The sequence below is a fragment of the Lemur catta genome, chromosome 6 (assembly GCF_020740605.2).
Source record: "Lemur catta isolate mLemCat1 chromosome 6, mLemCat1.pri, whole genome shotgun sequence".
Taxonomy (NCBI): domain Eukaryota; kingdom Metazoa; phylum Chordata; class Mammalia; order Primates; family Lemuridae; genus Lemur; species Lemur catta.
Genome location: NC_059133.1, coordinates 49808147 through 49825270, shown reverse-complemented (window position 1 = coordinate 49825270; position 17124 = coordinate 49808147).

Below are 17124 nucleotides of genomic sequence, written 5' to 3'. Positions count from 1 at the left end.
ATCTATAGCTTTGACCTCTCCCTGGAAATCTAGGTTCATATATCCAATTGCATGCTAAACATTTTTTAGGTGTCATATAAAACTTTATACTTCCCAAACTGAACTAACCTCCAATCTGCTTCTTTCTTAGCATTCATCATCTCAGTTAACATAAAATTCATCATTCCAGTAGTTCAAGCCAAAATTTTTTGAAATATCTTTGAGTTCTTTCTTTCTCTTATTTTCTGAATCTAAAGCATGATGGCTCCCTTTCAAAATTAGACAGTATATGACTGCGTTTTACTACCTCTATTTCAATCACTGCGGTTCAAGTTACTATCGTATTTTACCTGAATTATTGCAAAATTCTTCTAACCTGTCTTTTTAGTTCTACCCTTTTTAAATCACAGTCTATTTTCAGCATGACACTAAGAGAGGTCCTCTTAAAATATGACTCAGATTACTACACTCTTCTGCTCAAAACTTCTCAATAAATTTCTATCTCATCATAGTAAGAGGCAAGTCCTTATAATTTACCAGCCCTATGTAATCCCCTCTACTAATTAATTAATCATCTCTTACTATCACTTTTTGTCTTGTTCTCTCCGGTATAGCCACATGGTGCTTATAACATTTTCACTCTAGGCACTTAAACAACTCATAGCCTTTGCAATTATTCTTTCTTCCTTCGGAATACTTTTTGCCTTGACCATATCCACATAGTGTACTCCTTAATTTCTTTCTGCCAGATTCTCAATGTGCCTTTGCTTACCACCAAACTTATAATTTTAAACTTTTTTGTAGATAACCAATTATTATCCTTCTTCCAAGCATTGATTTTTCTCCTTACACATATCATTATCTAAAATGCTACATATTTTACTTACATATTTATCAGCTTCCTATTGTACTATTGTACTCTATAGTCTAAAATCTTGGTTCTTGTTTTCCAGAAATATTTGCAGAATCTAAAGCAGTACCTCACATACAGTAGGGCTCTTTTAAGCATTTTAAATAAATGCTTGAATAAATTAAAAATAAAATACTAGATATACCTGTTCTTAGTTTTTAAATCACTGTCTTTTGTTTCTCCCCATCAGATTATAGACTCCTGCCAGGTTTCTCAGACTTGTCCTCATGCCTTCCCTCCTGAGGTGTTTTTTAGAACTTTGACTTCTTCCAAATCTAGCACACAGAACAATTCAATTCTCAAACTCATATCCAGGGGGACACTTTCTTATCCAAATCCGTGGATATTCTCAAGGAAAAAAAATGCCTTTGTTCAATGATATCCACTTTCCTGAAAAGGCAGTTGCCTAGTTTTTACATAACCATGGATTAATCCAGTTTCTACATAGACATATATATCCCACCCATCCATGGCATCTGCTGGCATATGCACATATCTTCTCAAGAGGATTGTTTATTTTGTTTTAAACTAATGTAATTATGGAAACTTACGTAGAAAATCTTTATACATTTTGGGATGCAAAGTATAATCAGGATAATATTTAAATGTATAATATTTATTATATAGACTGTATAAGACAGGAAATATTCTGTAGTTAGATCAGTTAGGACACTAATTCACTTTTATAGGTTTATCTAGATTATCAATTAGGTAATAGAAAAAAAAAGGAGTGATAGTTGCTACCAAGGAATAGGTGAATTCAAATGATGAATGGTTTCATAGAGGAAAATGTAGTAAAAGAATTTAAGAAGAATCAAGGGAAGCATCAAGAAAGAATTAAACTATCCTTGTTATTTTGAGATCTTTCCTTCTCTAGAGATGTATTTGAAACTTTTAACCTCTTAAGTCATAAACCATAAAGATAACATGCTAATGTTCGATGCCATATCAAAGATATCTTTTCAGGCATATTTAGGGTACATTTTCATAAAACATCACTTTAAGCTCTGTCAGTTACATCTGCTCCTGAGAGATTTCATCAGTCATTTTGTGTTAAATCACATGACTATACATGAAATAATTGATAACATACAGATAGAACATGTCCAAATACATAGGTTTCATTAGAAAACTGTAAAATGATCCCTGAGCATTTTGTATAAGATATCAAATACCAAGTTTAATAGTTAGCATTGTTTTATTCCACATACCAGGTTAAACTCAGAGAGTTAAATTTAAAAAATCTTAGCACATTAAACGGTAAAATTAAAAAGATGATTTTTCTTTCTATAAACAGTAAAGCCTTATGGAATTTTCTTATTAATAGAACAAAGTACTAATGTACAGGATATTCCAATTTTAAAATAATTTAATGATAATATTTTATTTCAAATTATTATAAACATAAGATTCAGAGCACTGTAACCAAAATCTGTATAAAGAAGCCAACATCTATACAATAAAGGAGAAGTCATACAGAATGGGACTTTGCTGAGAATATTCCTATAAAATTTATTTTATTATTCCTTCGTATATAATTCATGAAGACTGCTTCTCTAATTGCTTAAGTATCTTCTCAATCTCCTGCTTTCATTGTCTGACAAGATGCACATTACCAGCAAGAAATGCATCCAATCTTATTTAAGAGTACACTCGAGTACATACTCAAATACTCAACAACATGCTCAAATATACCTGGACTTATTTAGGAAAAAGATGACTTAGTTTAAGACTATCAAATACATTTAAAAATTATATTTACATTTTACAGGGATTGGACATACATGTGATAAAATGTCTCTCAGTCTACTTTTTTCTTCTGAGCCTGCTCCATCACCTTCTCTGCATACCACTCTCCTTCTTCTGTGAGGTATAAATCTTTGGTTCTTCAAAAGTTCCTCTTTCACAACATTTGGGATTGTCATGAGGTAGACTCTTGTCTCAGAACAATATGACTATAGACCCTGTGTTCACCAAAGTTTGATAGATTTAGATTCTGTCATTTAATTTAATTTCCTAAAAAAAATCTAATTGATCAAACTTGGTTCAAAGGGTCACCCCTAGGATAATTAACTCTAGTCATTGAATAAAACTGTATATGATATATAGAGTTCCAGAGACAGTTTTCTAAGAAATAGATAAGGTAGTACAAAAAGTGATGGTCATGGGCTGGGCACGGTGGCTCACGCCTGTAATCCTAGCACTCTGGGAGGCCAAGGCAGGAGGATCGCTTGAGCTCAGGAGTTCGAGACCAGCCTGAGCAAGAGCGAGACCCCATCTCTACTAAAAATAGAAAGAAATCAGCCAAACAACTAAAAATAGAAAAAATTAGCCAGGCATGGTAGCGTGTGCCTGTAGTCCCAGCTACCCGGGAGGCTGAGGCAGGAGGATCGCTTGATCCCAGGAGTCTGAAGTTGCTGTGAGCTAGGCTGACGCCACGGCACTCTAGCCCAGGCAAGAGAGTGAGACTCTGTCTCAAAAAAAAAAAAAAAAAAAAAAAATTGATGGTCATTTTTAATACTCAGCCCCCAAAATGTTTGATCTTGCCAGATCAAACAAGCCCTTTGACTTAATTTTTCTATGCTTAGAATTTTTATCCATTTTATATATGCATCAGTTTATCAGATCATTATTAATTTTGTGACTATTTTCCTGAATGTTTGTTAGAATAGAATTGATTTTTAGATTCAAATTATTTTTATTCACTATCAACAATTATTGACCATTATTTTAATTAGCCAATTAATCACACATTGGACTTGTAACTATGATTTACTACTCTGATAATCACAGTTATATTTCACCTCATAACTTCTCTCAAATATTCCTGTGGAAAAGCATGATTTAGTGAGGTATTTTAGTATAATATAAATTTCAACACTATTTTTTATTAAATGATTTTATTTTATGTCTAAATTTTTCAGTCACTAATTTCAAAAGAGCAGTCAGATACCTATTTTGTGTTTTTTTAAAAGATGGTCAGTCAGGTGTGGCCACAAGAGGAGATACAGGACAGGCTCAGGGAAAATCAAAGTTTGTTATACTCACAGGTCTGTTAAAGAAATAGTTACTCAATGTTACCTGTTAAAGCATGGTAAGGAAGATTTTATTCAAGATTATCATGATAGGTATAGGTACTACAGCAATGGGATTTTACAGTGGGGGAGAGATATTGGGCAAAATAGTAGTGACAGGTGGAAATTTATAGTCAAGGAGCAAGGAATGGTCAGTAGATGAAAAATTACCAAGAAGAAACATTGGGGTAAGGAGGGTTAAAGTGACAACACAGGATTCTTTCTGAAGACAGGCCAGGGTGGTCAGACATCACGGGTGTAATAAGAGGAACTTGATCAGATATCGAGGGTGACCAGATTTTGAGGGTGGAGGCTTCTTTTAAACTGACTTAGCAAGGTTTTTTCCTAAACTGGATTTTATAAGGAAGTGCACAAATGGGACAAGAAGGTTCAGAAGGCTGACGAAAGTTTGGTCAAGCAGAGAATCTTTGTCAGGCCCGAGACAGGAGGCACAGCACACCACAGAGGATCACATGGGAAAATACTCGAGTGTTCAGTAGGCAGAAGACAAAAACAAGGGGAAAAGCATTAGGTCAGACCCTTTATTAGGGTTTTTGTGGGAAAAACAAGTCAGAGCAGGATGAAGAGTTTGGAATTGGATGGTTTGAATAATTTCTGCATGGAATATTTTCTCCTGGTGTGTACGGGCCAGGTGGAGGAGGTGTGACTCTGGATTGGTTAGTTTGCATAACAAAGGCATACTTCTGGCTGGGCCAATCTCTAAGAATATGGTAACCTCAGTGGAGGCAATCTCTCCCTAGCTAGATATCTTTTTAAGATATCAAAACACAGTATACAGAAAACAAAAAATATTATGAAATACAAAACTCCAAATAAAATGTTAACATGTGATATAAAATGTGACTGGCACATCAGTTGCCAGGAATTTACAGTATTTTCATTTTAAAATCTATCAATTACCTTTCTGTTATACTTATTTTCATCATTCGTCAATCATTCGCATATTAATATATGAACTTGTATCACTGGGTGACTCTTTTTTTTATTTCTTTTTTATTTCAAGATATTATGAGGGTACAAACGTTTTGGTTATATTTTGTGTGTTTGCCTCACCCAAGTGAGGTTTAAAGGCTTGCCCTTCCCCTCTACAATGTACACTGTGTCCATTAGTTGTGAGTTTACTCCCCCCAACTCCCTAATCCCCGGAGAATATTACTACCGTGTGAGCGCCATAGTGTTGATCAGTTAGTGCCAATTCGACAACGAGTACATGTGGAGCCTATTCCTCCAATCTTGTGATACCTCACTGCAGATAATGGGCTTGAGCTCAATCCAGGAAAATATAAGAGGTGCTAGATCACTGTCGTTTCTTATAATTGAGTAATATTCCATTGTATACATATACCAAATTTTAGTAATCCACTCATGGATTGACAGGCACTTGGGTTGTTTCCACATCCTTGGAATAGTGAATTGTACTGGGTGACTCTTTAGGAGTTTTAGTCTTGTTTGGGAGCATATAATGAGTTGAGAATGAGCCTATTAAAAGAGACCATAGAATTTGCATTATTATTATAGCCCAAACAGGTTCATTTCCAGCTGCTCATAAGGAAGCCAGTGCACTGAGACAGTGGGTGTTATAGCGGAGAAAGAGTTTAACATCACACAGCAACAAGTGAGGAGAAGAGAGGAATTTCTCAAATCCGTCTCCGCGAGAATTTGGGAGAAAGGATTTTTAAAGATAGTTTGGTGGGCAAAAGGCTAGGCAATTGGGTCTGCTGATTGGCTGGGTTTGGGGTGGAACCATAAGGGCATATAAATTGTCTTTTTGTGCTGAGTCAGTTCCTGGGTGGGGCCAACAAGACCAGTTGAGTCATTTCCTTGATACTGGCCACTGGTCTAGGTGGGTCAACTGCTCCTCCAGAATGCAGAGCCTGGAAAATATCTCAAATACTAGTCTTAGGTTTCACAACGGTGAAGTTATCTATGGGAGCACTGATGAAAGCTAAGAAACTATGAGCATCAACAAAGTGACTCCTAAGCAGTAATCAATTATAGGAAAGCAAACTAGGGAACAATGGCTTGTTTCATATTTTCTATATGTGTATATATATACATATGTATGTGTGTATGTGTATATATACACATACAGACATATATATGTATACATGCATGCACACACACACACACAATTCCTATACCTTTGCAGAGGTATAGGCATAGTTCTCCACTGCAGTTGCTACCTGTGGCCCTTTATTAATTTTATAAGGGGTAGTTTCATTATAAGATGCCAGGCCCTGGTGTAGAGCTATAAATAGCCAGAAAAAGGAAGAACAAATGGGAGATTTTAATGATAAAATTTCATCATTAAAGTACCCATAAAAAAACTAATATCTGAGCATTTAGAACACAGACAACTTTGATGGCAGAGTTAATAGCACTCTCAGCGTAGTACCATGTCTTTTTCCTTTAATTTTCCTTCTTCTCTTTGCCCAAAAATAGAGAAGCCAGAAACTGCAACTATCGAGTGATGAAAAGAAGCAATGAGAATAAACCCACTACATTCCTCTTTTTCTCAATGCCCCAAAACACTGAATCTGGTCAGATAGTCAAAGGAAATACACGTTGCAGTAAATGGGAAGGTATATTTTTTATTTGAATAATAATGGGTTAAGTGCCTCCCTTTAATTTACCTCCTCTCTCCTACTATGAATCACTGAGGAAGGAAATTGCAGATGATGTAAACAAATGGAAAAACATATCATGCTCATGGATTAGGAAAATCAACATTGTTAAAATGTCCATAATTCCCAAAGTGATTTATAGATTCAATGCAATCCCCATCAAAATACCAATATTATATTTCACAGATCTAGAAAAAAATAATTCTATGCTTTGTTTGGAACCAGAAAAGTGCCCAAATAGCCAAAGCAACCTTAAGCAAAAGGAACGTATCTGGAGGTATCACGTTACCAGACTTTAGACTATACTACAAGGCTATAGTAACCAAAACAGCTTAGTATTGCCACAGAAATAGAGACATAGAGCAATGGAACAGAACAAAAACCCAAACATAAAACCATCCACATACAGCCATCTGATCTTTGACAAAGCAGACAACAATATACAGTGGGGAAAAGAATCCCTATTCAATAAATTGTGTTGGGACAACTGGATAGCCACATGGAGAGGAATGAAACAGGATCCATATCTCTCACCACGCACAAACATTAATTAAACATCAATAAAGGACTTAAATATAAGGCATGAAACCACAAGAACTCTAGAAGAAAATGTTGGAAACACTCCTCTAGATATTAGCTTAGGCAAAGAATTTATGAAGAAGACACTAATGGCAATCACAGCAACAAGGAAAAAAAAATAGGACCTGATTAAATTAAAAAGCTTCTACACAGCAAGGAAATAAACAACACAGCAAATAGACAGCCTACAGTATGAGAGAAAATACTCACAAGCTATACATTTGTTAAAGGGCTAATAACCAGAATCTACAAAGAATTCAAGCACATCAGCAAGAAAAAAATCCCCTGGTGGAAACATTCCTTCCTTTGGAAGTAAAACCTATAGGCAAGCAGAACATGTTTCAGGAAGAGAAAGCAAAAATTTTGTCAGTGGGTTGTTAGGAATAATAGTGACTAGTGACACTCGCATTTCTACCCTTTGATTCCTGGCTATGGAAGAAACAGGACCTGTTGTGCACTAAATGTGTGTCCCCAAAAAATTCGTGTGTTGAAATTTTAACCCCAAACGTGATGTAATAGGAGGTGGGGTCTTTGGGAAGTAATTTGGTGATGAGGATAAAAGCCTTCATAAATGGGATTAGTGCTCTTATAAAAGAGACTCCAGAAAGCCCACTAGATCTCTTTCCCTACTTTGTCCAGTGACCTAAGGAGCAATACATCTTGCTATATCCCAATAAAATTTGCGATATTTTGTATACCTCCATTGTTAGATCATGATGTGGACCATCAATGCTCTATTTACTACTGGAAATAGAGTCATTAGCGTCTTTAAGTCTAATGAGATTATATACCTACTTCCAGAAACCCCAGAACCAATTCAGAAAACTCCTTCTTAACGTTTCGTTCCTCTAGAACTAGTCTTGGTGCCAGAGAAACAGAATAGGAGATATATATCTCTCATACACTCTCTCTCTCTCTCTCTCTCTCTCTCTCTCTCTCTCTCTCTCTCTCTCTCTCTCTCCCTCTCTCTCGCAGCTCTGAAGGCATTAATCTGTTTCCAAAGGCAGAGACCTCATAACCTAAATACTTCCCAAAAGGCCTCACCTGAATTTCTATCTATATTTTATATCTCTGTCTCTCTATCATCTCTATCTCTATCTGTATCTCTACCTCTACCTCTATCTCCATCTCTAGTTTACTTTTGAACAACACAGGTTTAAATTGTGTGGGTCCATTTATGTCACTTATACATGGATTTTCTTCCACCTCTGCCACTCCTGAGACAGCAAGAGCAGCCCCTCTTCTTTTTCCTCCTTCTCACTTAGTCAACATGAAGACGACTGTTATGATGATCTACTTCCACATAATGACTAGTAAATGTATTTTCTCTTCTTTATGATTTTCAGAATATTTTCTTTTCTCTAGCTTACTTTATTATAAAAATACAGTATATAATACAATAGATCTATTATTGTACATGTGTTAATTGACTATGTTATCACAAGAGTGATGGTGGAGTTCCAGTCCCAAAACTGGCAGGTTCAAGACCCAAGAAGAGCCAATTTTTCAACTGAATCTGAAAGCAGGGGAAAATACAATGTTTTAGGTCAGAGGGTTAGAAAGGAGAAGTTTCCTCTCACTAAACCACAGACTATTGACACATTCAAATGTTAATCTCATCAGAAACACCCTCACAGACACACCCAGAATAATGTTTGACCAAATCTCTGGGTACCCTGGGGTGCAGTCAAGTTGACACATAAAAATAATCATTACAATAGACCCAATCCAGGGGTCACAGTATCATAAGCTTTTGTAGATATGGCTGATAATAAATTCATGACAGTATATAACAGGTGACTCAGGCTAAATCTCAATTTTCAAGGAGTTTACATACTAGTTGGGGAGTGAACAGTAAATTAATAAATCTAATGTTTAACTAGTAAACTTTCTAAACCCAATTGGCCTTGTCATAGTTTTACCAGCCAAATCTCAAACTGTAGCAATCCAACTCCTCAGCTGCAATAGAGTTAGTCATGACGCTGCTGCTTAGGGACTGTTTGATTGCTTGACAGTCCGTCCTTGGCAACTCTCACAGAAATCATGTAAATGTCATCTTTTAGGGTTTCCAGCCATAAAATGATCTAACTTAAGTCAGTAAGTACCTCCTACCATGGTTACTTCCTGAGCTAATGTCCAACATCATTTCCAAATTCTCCAGCCATTTAGAATATGGACAGCAAGACCCCTATAAAAACCTAACCATCTACAAATAACAATAACAGTCTTTCTGCTCAGATCCTTAGGGGCAAATGAGGGAAAAAGAAGACACAGTTCATCTCATACCAAAAACATCAGGTCAGAGTAATAGAGTTTATATATTCAAACAAATGCTTTTATAAAAAAAAAAATACCTTAACACTGAGAAGGAAAGTAAAACATGATGGTAAATTTAACCTTATAATTAAGATTAAAGGAAACAAGTTAAAATAAATTTCCCATAAACCAATTTAGCCAAAGATTTTAATCAGCAAATATATGTTTTACAGAGTCATTAAGGTTATTTCTGACTTCTTATTTACAGACTTCATTTTTTTCACATAAAATGCAACATGATATGAAATATTTCATTTTAAGGATTTTATCACCAAAATTATAAATTGGAAAGAAGTCAAAGAATAAAAATATATTATTTTAACTATTAAATTTATTTTTGCCTATGAAAAATTAGAGAAGAATTTGGTTTATTTCCTTCATTATTGCAACATTGAAAAATGCATCTAATATTCATATTATATTGAGTTATATTGGGAGACAGTGGTATTAAAATCTGATATATTTTTAAAGTCTGACTTTGTTTAATGTGCTTGAAAGCATTTGTCTTGGCTGCTTTGAGTCAGTTTTTTTCCCCAAGTTCTGAAAGCCATTGACTAAAGTGCCTAGTTTAATTAAAGTCTCTTTTTGTTTTTGTTTTAGTTATTTCTAATATTCTATATCTAACTTGGATATTCACCATGGGAAGATTTTATTTTATTTCAACCAAGCATCATAAATCATTTCCATTAAAACTGACACTAGAAATATTATTAGTGTAAGAAAGACAGTAATTTTACATAAGCATAAAGCATTAGTCATACGTAGAAACACTTGCATTACAATGTTCCAATATGAAAAAGACCTGGTGAGATTCAGTGTTTCTGAAAATATTGAGGTTCATAGTTAGAGAAGGTGAAACTTTTGTGTTTTTAAATCCAGTATGTTCCAACTATTCAGGTGATGGGCACACCTATAGCTCTGACTCAAGCCATGTATCAAACACATTGTATCCTCTTAATATTTTGAAATATTTTGAAAAAAAAATGTATTCCATATGTTTCTGATTGCATTTAAAAGTGGCTGTTTTCAAAACTATAATCCAAGGCAAATTGAATTTCTAGCTTCTTGATTTATCAGCTGACAAGCACAGCTGTAGGGACTGAATATTCTGTTACTCCATTGTTAACTAAGGGCAGTGTGAGCACCATGGTAGAGACCTTAATATACACCTATATACGTTAGTCTCTCTTGATGAGCACATGAGAGGATTATTCTTGCTTGTTTTCAGTTACAAAGGATCAAATGACTGCTTCTGGCCAGTGAAATGTACATTAAAATAAAAAAGTGTGTTCTTCTAGGACAAAGTGTTTAACTGCTGATACAATAGCCTCTAGCAGCCACAGAGGTCACATATCACTGATGATGAAGTTTCAATATAACAGAGTTTCCTTATCCTAGATATTTGAGTCACTATGTACAGTAAAGACCTCATTGCTCCATGATGACCATGTTGTGTGAGAAAGAAGTAATCTTTGTTGGGTTACGCCACTGAGTTTTGGGGAATAATTTGTTACTGTGGCATTATCCGGTCTAAACTAAAACACGTGTGTTTGCATAAATTAGCACCATTTACCAATTAATAAACAGCATTTAATAAACAACAATAAAAATAATCTTCTCCAATTGACCATTAAATGTGATTCTGTCTACTTTCTCTGTGAAAATCTAAATATTCTATGTGGATGTCTATTTTTCTTTCCCTCCATATCTTCTATTTTCTAAAACCAGTCTCATGATAATTACTAAGAAGATAGCCTCATTAGTGTTGTAAATTTATTTGTTGGTTTGAAGTTTTTTTTGTTTTTTTTTTATAGCAGATAGAGAAGGAAGGTCATTGCTACTTTTTATGTACTAAGTTTTAGTGACCTATTAAGTTGCAAATATACATTGTAGGCCTAGGGCTGTAACTTTTAAAATATTTTTTAAATGGCTAATCTTTTCAGTGGAGTCACTGTGACATAGGTCATATGGATAGATTTACCATGAACAGTCCAGTCATCTAGAACTCCCAGCTGTCCCACCTGTCTTCACTGTGGAGAACTACATTTTTTGGTTAGAGTTTCCCTTCTTTTTAGGGGTTTTCATTTTTCCTGAGCTTTATGCACTCTACCTCCCACTCTTGTTCTTTTCTCTACATGTAACTTATTCTCCAAAGTTAGCCACCTATTTCCATTTTGCTTTTTAATACTATTTTATGCTATTATCTAATGGCAATATATTTGGTAAGATATAAAATTTTGATATTTTCAAAGTAATACTTATCTGAGAATAAATTATGCTACATTATATTTTTCTAGAAAATTTTAGATAAGCCAAATTAGAAGCAAATCTAATCATTAATAAAGAAAATAATGCAAATTACTTCATCTCTTTTTGTGATCCATGTATATTTTTCAATAGTTTGCTTCAGCGACATAGAAGATTTTTCCATTTCTTGAATTTCAGAACCCTATGATTATTCAAGTTAAACAAGACACTGCTTGAAATATTTATTATTTAAGTAAACATAAAAGGAAGGATAATGTTATGCATTCATAATGATTAAATAATACTTCTCCAATAACCTTTATTTAAATTTCTCCAGGGAGGCCAGGCACCAGTGGCTTACGCCTATAATCTCAGCACTCTGAGAGGCTGAGGTGGGAGGATCACTTGAGGTCAGGAGTTTGAGATCAGCCTTAGCAAAAACAAGATCCTGTCTCTACAAAAAATAGAAAAATTAGCCACGTGTGGTGGCACGTGCCTGTAGTCTCAGCCACTAGTGAGGGTGAGGCAGGAGAGTGCTTGAGCCCTGGAGTTTGAGGTTGCAGTGAGCTATGATTACCCCACTCTACTCTAGCACGGGTGACAGAGCAAGACCCTGTCTCAAAAAAACAAAATTTTCCAGGGAGCCCTTAAATTTGACACTTCATCATAAAACAAAGCAATATATGTGTAACCCAAGTTTTATGCTTGAATCAAAGCAATATATTTTGAAAGCTGTGTTAAAGATTTTTATAGCGTGACATGCTTACACCGCACAGTTTCTATTCTTAGAAAAGGAACTAAAATGGCAATAGAAGGGAGTAGATGACAGTTAAGGAATTCTTGTTGGAAACACAGGATTATAGCTTAAATATAGTAACATATATCAAATAAAATTGATTAATTGTTTCAATCCTCTCTGTCATACTTTACTTAAAAAAAGTACTTCATTTCAGAATAAGAGGGCCAATTAGTATAACTCAAGCAAGATTGTCAAATTTTATTAAGTCAAGTTAAAATAAAGTTGTAGCTAAAATTATACTTGAATCTGAATTTATGTGCTACTTGAAAATGATCTAGTCATGCAGCATCAGAGTTTTAGAGCTTTGGGAGAAAACTAAGAGATCATCTGAATAAATTCTTTGCTGAAGCATTGAGGAAACTGAGGTTCAGAAAAATAAAGTGACTTACACATGCCACACAACTGTTGACTTTTAGCCTTTCTTAAATTTGGTGCTAATTTTATTGTTTGTTTCTTTTTCTTTTTTATTTATTAGTTACCCTCAGATATTTTTTTTCTCCTTCTAATACTGGAATACTGTTCAGGAAATTGGTATTTCAGTTCTAAGACAAAATTAACATGTGTGCATGCAATTATTTTTATTTTAAATTGTAATGTAATTATTATTACTCTCTGTATAATTATTTACTAGTGAAGCACTCAATTGCTGTTTCTCATTTTCACTAGAAGCAAGCACAATTTCAACTCCCAGAAAACTGGGATCTGGACCCTGTGGCCAAAGCACCTACTGATTGCAGGTTTTGGGAAAGCCTTGCTTTCACACTGCCTTTTTTATAACATATACTCTAGAGGTAGTTGGGCAACAGGGGGCACGTACTCTAGCCTTTTTTTTATGTTTAGGAAATGATTTTCCTGTAGCTGCCTAAATATTCTACTTTACCCTGAAATTTGGGCAGCTGGCATTAGCTGGGTAATGTTATGATTGAGAATATCATTTTTTAATATTATGCCAAATATTGTTCTACTTTACCAATTTCATATTTTGCATTTTAAACTTTTATATTTGACTTAATTCAAATAGGCAGTTTTTAGTTAAAAATAGTTTGAAAATCACTAACTTCAAGCACTTGTTTAGTTTTTACATGCAAGTTTAAGGGGAAACTGATCACTTGAATAAAACTTGGGAGGTAACTACAAATATTAATTTTTTAAAAAAATATTTAAGGTCAAGAGAGTATAGGAAATATGGTGAGTAATTCTAAGAGAATAGAAGTGACCTATTATATAGGCAAATATTTAATATCCTTGAAATTATGTTTAACAATCTGGCATTATAAGAACTTACTTGTCAGCCTGTTTCTCACTATTTCAAATACACTACATAAGGCCTGTAGAAATTTCCAATGGCCAGCATTAATTCAGAACCACTACCACCAGTGCCAGGAATGCATATAAGGTGAATATTTTACTGAGAGAAGAATTAAAACAACTTTATTGAGTCTATTATCCTGTGGATATTACTAGGAGAAAGTTTTGAGAAGTGAACAGTAAGAGATAAAAGGAAAAAAAAAAAAGAAGGATATAGGGGTGGGTTTTAGGAAGTTATAAATGAGGGCTGTGGTGTGGAAGCTGATAGATCCATTGTATCAGTGAGTGACCCAGTGGCACCTGTCCATGTCAAGTTTCTTCAGCTGGCATGATTACCCAGAGGGAATAAAGAGGGAGTTAATGTGTTAGTACATTGTCTCTGGCCTGTTTATTCCCACTCAGTGGTGTGTGGAAGTTGCATCAGCATCTGGTACCAAGGATTATCACCATCTTAAACATTAAATTAAAAAGGGAAAATGTAAAATATATTAAATAAAAACATTGTTTTGTAATAGATGTTTGGAGAGGGTTGTGGCTGCACAGAATAAGGTATAATCTTCTGCCTGGGGAACTGAGTAAACCTCATAAATAGTAACCCTATTAACCTTTCCCTCATTTCTGGCACACGTCTAAACTATCCCCAAGTCCAGTTGATTTTCCTTTCTTAAATATTCATTCACTTTGTCATTCACCTCTAACTATATTACTGCTACTACTGATCAAATTCCCACTGCTCCAGTTCCTTATCAACTCTTGCCTTCAAACTTATCTCATTGCCTGTAATCTTTCTCTCCAACCTTTACCCATATTGCCTCTGGAGTGAAAGTATCTAACATGCAAAATTGCTCATTAATATCCAAGAAAAGTCCTTATCATAAAGAAAGTGATTCTCAAGTTTTAGTGTCCATGGAATTTATCTAAGAACCTAGTAGTCTGGCTCAGAATAAGAACTCAAAACTATGTTGTATAAACAAAATCACATTTAAGTTTGGTCTTAAAGGAAAAATAGGTGTGATCTGATTAGAAAAGGTAGGAAAGGACATTCTAGGCATAAAGTATATTCTACAAAAGGAAAAATATTTGAAAAGAGCCAGAATTTTAGTGGGTCTACCTCAAAACTCTAAGGCATATATTAACTATGATTAGCCATATCTAATAAAGTATAATGTATGTATGTATATATGCATACATATATACATATATATAAAACAAGAAATTTAAAGAAATAGATTTAAACTATTTAACTCATGCAAGAATACTAACTGTACTTGGAAACATCTTGCAAGTTGTCATACTTTTCAAGACTTTTTATTTTCTGAACTATATTTTATCTTATTTTAAATTGATAACCTCAAAGTGATATTAACTGGGACATCTTTGATATGGCTGTCATTTGACTAGTTTTCCCTGTGCAAACATCTATAAAAGTGGGTCAATTATAAGTTATTTAAGAACCATTTTCAGATTTTGAAATACAGGCAGCACAGGATTGTGATTTCTCATGGAAGGGAAAAAATAAGGCAACCTGTAATAAAAGAACATATTGCATTTATTACAGGAAACAATAATAATAACCTCTGTGTTCTCACAAGAAACCAAACTCATAATTCGTAAAAATACTCAGATAAAATTATGTTTTATGAGCATATATTAATATAATTTTTAAAAAGTGTTTACACATAATTTGAGAAAAGATGGCAAGTCTCCCTTCAAATAATGCATTATTTTGGGGGGGTCACCTTCTGCTCCTAAACTATTCATACTTAAATCATTATTTTGTTTTAAAGTTGTGATAGTTAATTTTAGGTGTCTGCTTGACTGAGTTACAGGACATCCAGATAACTAGTAAAGTATCATGTCTGTGGGGGTGTTTCTGGGAGAGATTGACATTTGAATCAGTGGACTGAGTAAGGAAGACCTGCCCTCTCCCAATGTGGGCACACACTGTCTACTTAGCTGAGGGCACAGATAGAACATAAAGATAGAGAAAAGGCAAATTGTTTCTTTCTATGGAGCAAGAACACCTTCCTTCTCCCGCTCTTGGACACCAGAACTACAGATTCCCAAGCCTTGGGACTGTAGGACTTGTCCCAGGTGTCCCCCAAGATTCTCAGGTCTTTGGCCTCCGACTGAGTTATTAAATATATCATTGGCTTCCCTAGTTCTGAGGCTTTCAAACTTGGACTGAGCCATGCTACCAGCTTCCCTGGTTCTCCAGCTTGCAGGTGGCTTATGGTGAGACTTCTCAGCCTCAATAATTGTGTGAGCCCATTCATCTAATAAATACCTTCTCCCGCCTCCCTCTATCTCTGTCTTTCCTGCTCTCTCTCTCTTCCTCCTCATACACAGGCACACACACATATACATATGTATATACCCTGTCCTATTGGTTCTGTCTATATGAAGAATCCTGACTAATACAAAAATATTGCAAGCTACGATATACTTCAGCTAAAGAGTTAATTCCGTGAAAATTGAATGCAGGTGATCTTTTCCAGTAATTTTTGCCATTTGAGAGATTATGCTTTCTGGAGAAACAATGGAGAGATGATAGAAAAATATAGTAATCTTAGTAATTAGGTAAGGTATATGGTAGAATACAGAGACAAATATTGACTACTAACACCCTCAATTTCAGTATAGATATTAACATTAAAATAAACAAGATCTTCTGCTCCCAGGATTTATCATTAAACTATTGTCCATTTCCATTTCATGGCCAAAAATTATCTATTGCATACCTCTCCCAAGACATACACTTTCAGCTTTGTCCTCTTAAAGCTAATTATATATTTCATTCAGCATCCCTGGGTGTTTTTCTTCTAATATTGAAATCTAATATTAAAACTTTCAGTTACATATATTAACTATGATTGTATAGTTCTATAATTTTAGGATTCAGCCATTGGGATAAAGGAAATCTAAGGAACATAGGGCTGTTTCTGGTGTTCTGAACTCATCCTATATTGGAAATTACTTACTCACTCAAACTATGCATTGAGTTAAATGAAGAATGAATATTGCAAGACAATGGGCAGGCAGGAAAAATATTAATAGGTAATTCAGGATACATCAGAATTCAAATTAAGCATGCATTACATAAAGACCACAAAAAATTATGGTTTAACAAAAGTGAAGGATCAAGAATCAAGAGTACAGGAACATATAAGAGGTACATAGACGAGGCACACAAATAAACTTCTTTACATTTAAGGTTTTGATGATGACTCACTGTGAGGTGAAAACAAATTGTGTTGTGAGTGAAAA